We start from the raw sequence: 8653 nt of genomic DNA on the forward strand, positions 1-8653 counted from the left end.
TCACGGGCGTGTGGTTAAGGCGTAGTGAGACCAGAGATGTATGAACTCAGGCCGGGTGCTGATGGCTCACGCCTGTAACCCCAACACTTTGGGAGGCCGAGGCCGTAGGATCCCTTAGAAGAATCCCCTAACCCCGGGGAAGTTGAGGCTGCAGTGAGCCACAATGGTGTCACTGCACTCCAGTCTGGGCGAAAGACAGAGCGAGACCCTGTCACAGACAGACAGACAGACAGACAGACAGATAGACAGACAGACAGGCACGCAGACAGGCAGGCAGGCAGGCAGGCGGGCAGGCGGGCAGGGAGACAACAGCTGTATTCTGTTCTTCTCGGGGTGGGAAGCAAAAATAACAGCAGACGGCACTTAACGTTTCTGTTGTTGTTCTTGTTTTGGACGGAGTTTTCGCTCTTGTTGCCCACGCTGGAGTGCAATGGCCACCATCTCGAGGGATCCGCCTGCCCTCGGCCTCCCAAAGTGCGGGGATGACAGGCGTGAGCGTACCGCACCCGGCTCCCCCCCCCCCCCCCAATCCGCCCCCGAAACACCACCGCTTGTCTTCCGGACAGTTTTACGGCAGAGTGTTTGGCTGGCTTGCTGAAATTCATTCTACATAGAAATTTAGGATGTCAGCTTCTGGCCTCATGGACTCTGAGCTGAGGAGTCCCCCTGGTCTGTCTATCACAGGACCGTACACGTAAGGAGTAGAAAAACCGCAATGTTCAAAATCAGTAATTTTGTGATCCAGAAATACGCGGATTCACCCAAAACACGGAAACTTTTACAAATTGTCTTAGTTAGTCCTGGTGTCTGTGTCAGTGATTCTTTTAGGTTTGGACCTTGACCGAGAGAATTTCCAGTCGGTCTCTCGTCTCTCGTCTTCGGACAGAAGTTCCAGATGATCCGATGGCTGGGGTCTTAGGCTGTGTGCCCCCAGGGGCCCTGGTCGATTAGTTGTGGGGATCGCCTGGAAGGGCGCGGTGACCCACTGTGCTGTGGGGGCCTCCATCCTTCCCCCTCCCGCCTCACCCTCCAGGCGATCCCAATTCATTCCGGGCTGACAGTCTCATTGGCAGACGTCGGGCATCACCTAGCGGCCACTGTTACTCTGAAAATGGAGGCCTCAACAGAGGAAGGAAGCTCAGGCCGCCTGCGCACAGCCTGGGGCAACTGTGTCTTCTCCACCGCCCCCGCCCCCACCTCCAAGCTCCCCCCTTCCTTGTTGCCTAGGAAATCGCCACTTTGACGACTGGGCCTGAGTGACCTTTGATCAGGCAGCATAAATCAATCAATCAATCAATCAATCAATCAATCAATCAATGTAAATACAATACAATACGATACAATACAATTGTACGGGCGCGGTGGCTCACGCCTGTCATCCCAGCACTTTGGGAGGCCGAGGCTGGCAGATCACCTGAGGTCGGCAGTTCGAGACCAGACTGACCCACATGGAGAGACCCCGTCTCTACTGAAAATACAAAATTAGCCGGGCGTGGTGGCACATGCCTGTAATCCCAGCTACTCGGGAAGGGAAACGGAGGCAGGAGAATTGCTTGAACCTGGGAGGCGGAGGTCGCAGTGAGGCGAGATGGCGCCATTGCGCTCCAGTCTGAGCAACAAGAGCGAAAGTGCGTCTCCAAAAAAAAAAAAAAAAAAAAAAAAAACCCAAGAAAACAAACCAAAAAGCAAGCAAGCAAGCAAACAAACAAACAAAAAAACACCATTCTCTGTGAAACTGCTTTGTCGTGTGTGTATTCGTCTCGCAGAGTTAAACCTTTCTTTTTACTCAGCAGGTTGGAAGGGTTTTTTTGTTGAATCTGTCTGTGTACATTTCGGAGACCCTTGTGTCGTATGGTGAAAAAAATCTTATGTTTTCAGATAAAAACGAGAGAGAAGGTCTTCATGAAACAGCTTTGTGACGTGTGGATTCATCATACCGAGTTAAAACTGCCTTTGGATTCAGCAGTTTGGAAGCAGAATGGACATTTGGGAGCCCATTGGGGCCTGTTGTGAAAAACCGAGTATCCCCACCAGAGAAATAGAAAGAAGCTCTCTGTGATACTGCTTTGTGATGTGTGGATTCATGGCACCGAATTACAACTAGTTTTTGATTGAGGAGGTTTGAAGCACTCTTTCTGTAGAATCCGCGAGTATACCTTTGGGAGCCCACTGAGGCCTAGTGTGAAAAACCGAATATCCCCAAATAAAAACTAGAAAGAAGCTGTCTCTGAAACTGCTTTGTCGTGTGTGGATTCATCTCACAGAGTGAAACCTTTCTTTTGATATACCAGGTTGGAAGCGGCCCTTTTGTAGAATCTGCAAAAGGACATTTGGGAGCTATTCGAGGCCTAGGGTGAAAACCAGGAAACGGTAGATAAAAACTAACAAGAAGCTATCTGTAAAACTGCTTTTTAGCGATGTGTAGATTCCTCTTACTGAGTTAAACCTTTCTGTTGATTCAGCAGATTGGAAGCATTTTGTTGTTGTTGTTGTTTTTGTTGTTGTAGTAGTAGTAGTAGTAGTATTTTTTCCTTAATATTTTTATTTTTTTAAGACAGACTCTCACTCTGTCCCCCAGGCTGGAGTGCAGTGACACCATCTCGGCTCACTGCAACCTCTGCCTTCCAGTTGAAGGGATTCTCCTGCCTCAGCCTCCCAAGTAGTTGGGATTACAGGCACCCGCTACCAAGCCCGGCAAATTTTTTGTGTTCTTGGTAGAGATGGGGTTTCACCGTTTTGGCCAGGCTGGTCTCGAACTCCTGACCTCAGGTGATCCACCCGCCTCTGCCTCCCAAACTGCTGGGATGACAGGCGTGAGCCGCTGCACGCGGCCGATTGGAAGCAGTTCTTTGCAGAATCTTCGAAGGGACATTTGGGTGCCCTTTGTGGCTTATGGTGAAAGTGAACATCCCCAGAGGAAAAGGAGAAAAACTGCTGCTGGTGAAACTGCTTTTTGACGTGTGGATTCACCTCGAACGGATAATTCTTTTGAACCAGGAGGTTGGAAACACGCTTTCCGTAGAACCTGTGAGGGGACATTTGGAAACCCATTGAGGCCTACGTTGGAAAACAGACTATCCACAGATTAAAACCAGAGAGAGGCTATCTGTCACATTGATTTGTGATGCGTAGATTGATCTCTTAGCGATACACCATTCTTTGGATTCATCAGGTTAGAAACACTTTTTTTGGGCAGTCTCTCTGAATGGATTTTTGGGAGTCCCTTTAGGCCTATGGTGAATCACCCAATATTCCCAGATGAAAAATAGAAAGAATGTATTTGAGAAACTGCTTTGCGATGTGTGGACTCTTCCTAAAGAGTTACACCTTTGTTTTGATTAGGCAGGTTGGAGACGCTCTCTTTGTAGAGATTCCAAAGGGACATCTGGGAGCCCTTGAGGCCTATGGTGAAAAACTGAATATCCCCAGACAAAGACCAGAGAGAATATGTCATTGAAACGGCTTCGTGATGTCTGGGTTTATCTCCCAGCGTAGAACCTGTTGTTTCTTTGTTTGCTTGTTTGTTTGTTTGTGTGTGCGTGCGTGTGATTCAGCAGGTTGGAAATGCTCTTTTTGTAGAATGTGTGGGAAGACATTTCAAAACCCATTAATTCCTGCTGTCAAAACCAGATTATCCCCTCGCTAAACGCCATGAAGAAACGATCTGTGAAACGGCTTTGCGTGATTGGATTCATCTCGCAGAGTTACACCTTTCTTTTGATTCACGTGTTGGAAACACGCTTTTTCTAGAATTTGCCAAGGCGTATTTGGGAGCCCATTGAGGCCTCTGTTGAAAAATCAAATATCAAATATCCCCAGAGGAGCAGTAGAAAGAAGCTCTCTGTGAATTGGCTTTGTGATATATGGATTCATCTCACAGAGTTAAACCCGTCTTTCGGTGCAGCAGGTTGGAAACACTTAGGTTGTATAATCTGCAAAAGGATATTTGGGACTCCTTGGAGGCCAATGGTGGCAAAGCGCATATTTCCTGATAACAACTACAAGGAAGCTATCTGAGCAACTGCTCTGTGTGTGGATTCCTCGCACAGAGGTCTAACTTAATTTGGACTCAGCGGATTGGAAGCCCTCTTTTAGTAGAATCTGTGAAAAGAATGTGGGCTGCAATTGAGGCCTAGGGTGAAAAACAGATTCTCCCCAGATAAAAACCAAAAAGAACCTATGTGTGAAACGGTTTTGTAAGGTGGGGATTCCTCTCACAAACTTAAAGCATTCTTTTGATACGTCGGTTTGGAAATATTCTTCTTAATGGAATCTGCGAAGGGACTTTGGGAGCCCCTTGAAACCTATGGAGAAAAACCGAAACTCCCCAGATAAAAACCAGAAATAAGGCCGGGCGCGGTGGCTCAAGCCTGTAATCCCAGCACTTTGGGAGGCCGAGACGGGTGGATCACGAGGTCAGGAGATCGAGACCATCCTGGTGAACACAGTGAAACCCCGTCTCTACCAAAACTACAAAGAAAACTAGCCGGGCGAGGTGGCGGGCGCCTGCAGTCCCAGCTACTCGGGAGGCTGAGGCAGGAGAATGGCGTGAACCCGGGAGGCGGAGCTTGCACTGAGCTGAGATCCGGCCCCTGCACTCCAGCCTGGGCGACAGAGCGAGACTCCGTCTCAAAAAAAAAAAAAAAAAAAAAAAAAAAAAAAAACCAGAAATAAACTATCATCGGAGGTGATTACTCATCTGTGGAGACACGTTACAGAGTTACAGTTTTCTTTGGATTCCAAATGTTGGAAACACTGTGTTTGCAGAATCTGTGAAAGAACATTGCAAAGACCATTGAGGCCCAAGGGGAGCGCGCTCTCTCTCTCTCTCTCTCTCTCTCTCTCTCTCTCTCTCTCTCTCTCCCCCCCCCCCGCTTGTCTCTCTCCCTGTGTCTGTCTTCTGTCTTACTCTCTTTCTCTGTCTGTCCTTCTGTCTGTTGGTCTCTCTCTCTCTCTCTCTCTCTCTCTCTCTCCCCCCCGTCTGTTTCTCTCTCTCTCTCTGTCTGTCTGTCTGTCTCTCTCTCTCTCTCTCTCTCTCTCTCTGTTTCTCACTGTCTCTCTCTGTCCGTCTCCAAAAAAAAAAAAGGATAGATGCATGCATGCATGCATGCATACATACATACATACATACATACATACATACATACATGCATACATGCATACGTACAATTAAAAATTAGAAATAAAATAAAAGGAATAACTAGGCCCGGCGCGGTGGCTCAAGCCTGTCATCCCAGCACTTTGGGACGCCGAGGGTGGTGGATCGCTGGATCACGAGGTGGTCAGACCAGCAGGGCCAGTATGGTGAAACCCCGTCCGTCTCTAGTCAAAATACCAAAAATTAGCCGGGCATGGTCGTGCGCGTCTGTAATCTCAGCTACTCGGGAGGCCGAGCTGAGGCAGGAGAATCACTTGAACCTGGGAGGCGGAGGTTGCAGTGAGCTGAGATCGCGCCACTGTACACCAGCCTGGGCGAGAGAGGGAGACAACCTCTCAAACAATTAAAAATAAAAGTAAAAATGAAAGTAAAATTAAAAATTAAAAAAAAAAAAAAAAGAAAAGGAAAATGAAAAAATTAAAAAGTGAGTTTCCGGGAAAAGAGGGAAGAAAAAAAAAAAAGAAAAAAGAAAACAGTCCCACAGTGACATAAACACATGCCTCTCGCCTTTCAAGGCGTCAGTGATGCTACGAATGATGCGCAATTTTTTTTTTTTAACTTCCTTTTATTTTATTATCATTTATTGTTTGACACGAGCCTCGGAGGCCCTCCCTCCCTCCGTCCCACTCCCTCCCTCCGTCCCACTCCCTCGTTGCCCACACAACTTCAGGAGACAGACCCTGGCTGGGCCAGATTGTTCTTCTCTTTGAGCAGTTGTTTCCCTGTCTTGCTTCGTGTCTTTAACCCGTGTGGACTCTTCTGCTCGGATTTCACAGATGGCAGCTCCACTTCAGGCCTTGTTGTTAGTGGGGGCTTTCCTGATTCTCCCCACATGTAGTGAAAGCAGGTAGATTCGCCTCGCCTCGCCTCGCCTCGCCTCGCCTCGCCTCGCCTCGCCTCGCCTCGCCTCCTCCTCCTCTCTCTCGCTCGCTCGCTCGCTCGCTCGCGCTCGCGCGCGCGCGCTCTCTCTCTCTCTCTCTCTCTCTCTCTCTCTCTCTCTCTCTCTGCTGCTTTCTTGCTTTTTCTTTCTGTCTCTTTCTCTCTTTCTGTCGTGCTTTCTTGCTGTCTTGTTTTCTTGCTTTCTTGCTTTGTCTTTCTTCCTGTCTTTCCTCTTTCTTTTTTTTTCTTTCTTCTCTCGTCTTTCTTTCTCGCTGTCTTTCTCCCTCTCTCTCACTCTTTCTTCTTTCTTTCTTTCTTTCTGTCTTTCTTCCTCTCTCTCTTTCTCTTTCTTTCTTTCTTTCTTTCTTTCTTTCTTTCTTTCTTTCTTTCTTTCTTTCTTTCTTTCTTTCTTTCATATTTTTTCTCTCTCTCTCTCCCCCAGCCTCTGAAAGTGCTGGGATCACAGGCGTCAGCCACCGCGCCTGGCCTATTTGCTTATGTTATGTTATCTTATTTTTTATTTATTCATGTTTATCTGTTCATTCATGTGTATGCATATAAATTTTTTTCTATTTTAATGTAGTTTTATATGTTATACCTATATCCAAATGTAAATACTTATATTGATATTTGTCTTTTTTTTCTTCTCTTTTCTTTCTTTCTCTCCTTTAGGTTTTCCTTCCTTTCTTTCTTTCTCTGTTTCCTTCTTTATGTTTGCCTGCCTGCCTGCCTGCCCTCCCTCCCTCCCTCCCTCCCTCCCTCCCTCCCTCCCTCCCTCCCTCCCTCCTCCTCTGTCTGGATTCAGGAAGAGCCTACGCATTCTGTGTCTCCCTGTGTCCTCAACGACCCGCGACCGAGTCCTTGCTTGTTGTTTCTCCCACCGAGATGCCTCTCCGAACATCCACACGCCGTGGGTTGTCTTCTGACTGTGTCGCGGTCCATGCAGAGACAGGGTTTGGGGACCGTTTCTGTGGGGTTGGGGTACAGGGGCTGCGTTTTCGGCCTCGGGATAGCGTCTCTCGACTCACGGTTTCGGTTTTGCGGTCCGCGGGCCGGCCTGCCATCCGGATCTGTCTTGGTGACGTTCGCGACGGTTGTCGGACTCCATCTGGCGGCCGCTTTTATATCGTTCCCTTGGCTTCCGGAGCTGCGGTGGCAGCTGCCGAGGGAGGGGACCGTCCCCGCTGTGAGCTAGGCAGAGCTCCGGAAAGACCGCGGTCGTCAGCCGGGCTGTCCCGGTCGCGCCAGAGCTCTGGCGCGTCACTTGTGAGTCAGAGCTCAGGCGTGCAGGCTTATGTGGGGAGAGGTTGTCGCTGCGCTTTCGGGCCAGAGCCGGGTGTGGGGCTGCCGGGGTTGGTCGACCAGCACGCCGCGGCTCCCGAGGCCTGACCCGCGACCCGCGGGGACCCACCGGGCTTGGGGCGGGAGGCTGGGGACACCCTTCCCGGCCCGGTCGCGGGCCCGCGCGCATCCTGGCCGTCTGAGGCAGCGGCCGAATTTTTTCTCCAAGTCCCCGTGGGGAGCCGGGGACCGTCCTGCCTCGTCCCCCGGGTGCCGGGGAGCGGTCCCTCTGCCGTGACCTGTTGTTTGCCAGTCCCCGTGGGGAGTCGGAGAGCGCTCCCTGAGCGCGCGTGCGGCCCGAGAGGTCACACCTGGCCGGCCTTCGGTCCCTCGTGTGTCCCGGTCGTACGAGGGGACGGCCGAAAACGCTTCCGAGTCTCGCTCTGGAGACTCGGGCCGGCCCCTGCGTGGCACGGGTGGCCGGGAGGACGTCCCTGGCCCGGCGCTGCTCCGGCGTGTGTCCTGGGGTCGACCAGAGGGCCCTGGGTGCTCCGTGTCTGGCTGCGATGGTGGCGATTTTGGGGACAGATGCCCGTGTCGCGGGTTCCCTGGGCCGGCGGCGTGGTCGGTGACTCGACCTCCTGTCTCCTGGGGAGGTATATGTTTCACTCCGAGCCGGCATTTTGGGCCACCGGGTTATTGCTGACACGCTGTCCTCTGGCGACCTGTCGCTGGAGAGGTTGGGTCTCTTGGATGCGTTGCGGGTCTTCGGCCTCCCGGTGACCCGGCTAGCCGGCCCTGCTCGTGCTTGAGCCGCCTGCTGGGGCCCGTGTGCCCGGTCTCTCATGCATCCGAGCGTCCCAGCTCCCGGTGCCGCCTTGGGTCCGGGTCTCTGACCCACCTGGGGGCGGCGGGGAAGGTGGCGCGGGCTTACCCTGCCACCGTGCGCTCCCCGCTGCGGGCACCTGGGGCGGCCGTGACAACCCCACTCCCGCTGGCTCCGTGCCGTGCGTGTCAGGCGTTCCTCGTCTCTGCCGGGTTGTCTGCCGCCCCCGTCCTGGAGCTGGGGATGGCCAGGCTGATCTGCTCGCTGGCCTCTGGGGAGGCTGTGGCTGGCTGGCCGACCCTGCTCCGGGGATGCTTTCCCTGATCGATGTGGTGATGTCACGCTCTCCCGGGCCGGGACCGAGCCGCGACGGGCGAGGGGCGGGCATTCGTGGTGAATGAGACCCGTTCTTCTCGTCCCGCCCGCGGGGTTTCCCCCGTCTCCCATCCCCGCCTGTGGGCGGTGCGTTGGGAGGCACTGGGGTGCGGAACCCGGCCCGACCTCGCTGT

This window comes from Macaca nemestrina, unplaced genomic scaffold, assembly GCF_043159975.1.
Source record: "Macaca nemestrina isolate mMacNem1 unplaced genomic scaffold, mMacNem.hap1 Scaffold_97, whole genome shotgun sequence".
Classification (NCBI taxonomy): domain Eukaryota; kingdom Metazoa; phylum Chordata; class Mammalia; order Primates; family Cercopithecidae; genus Macaca; species Macaca nemestrina.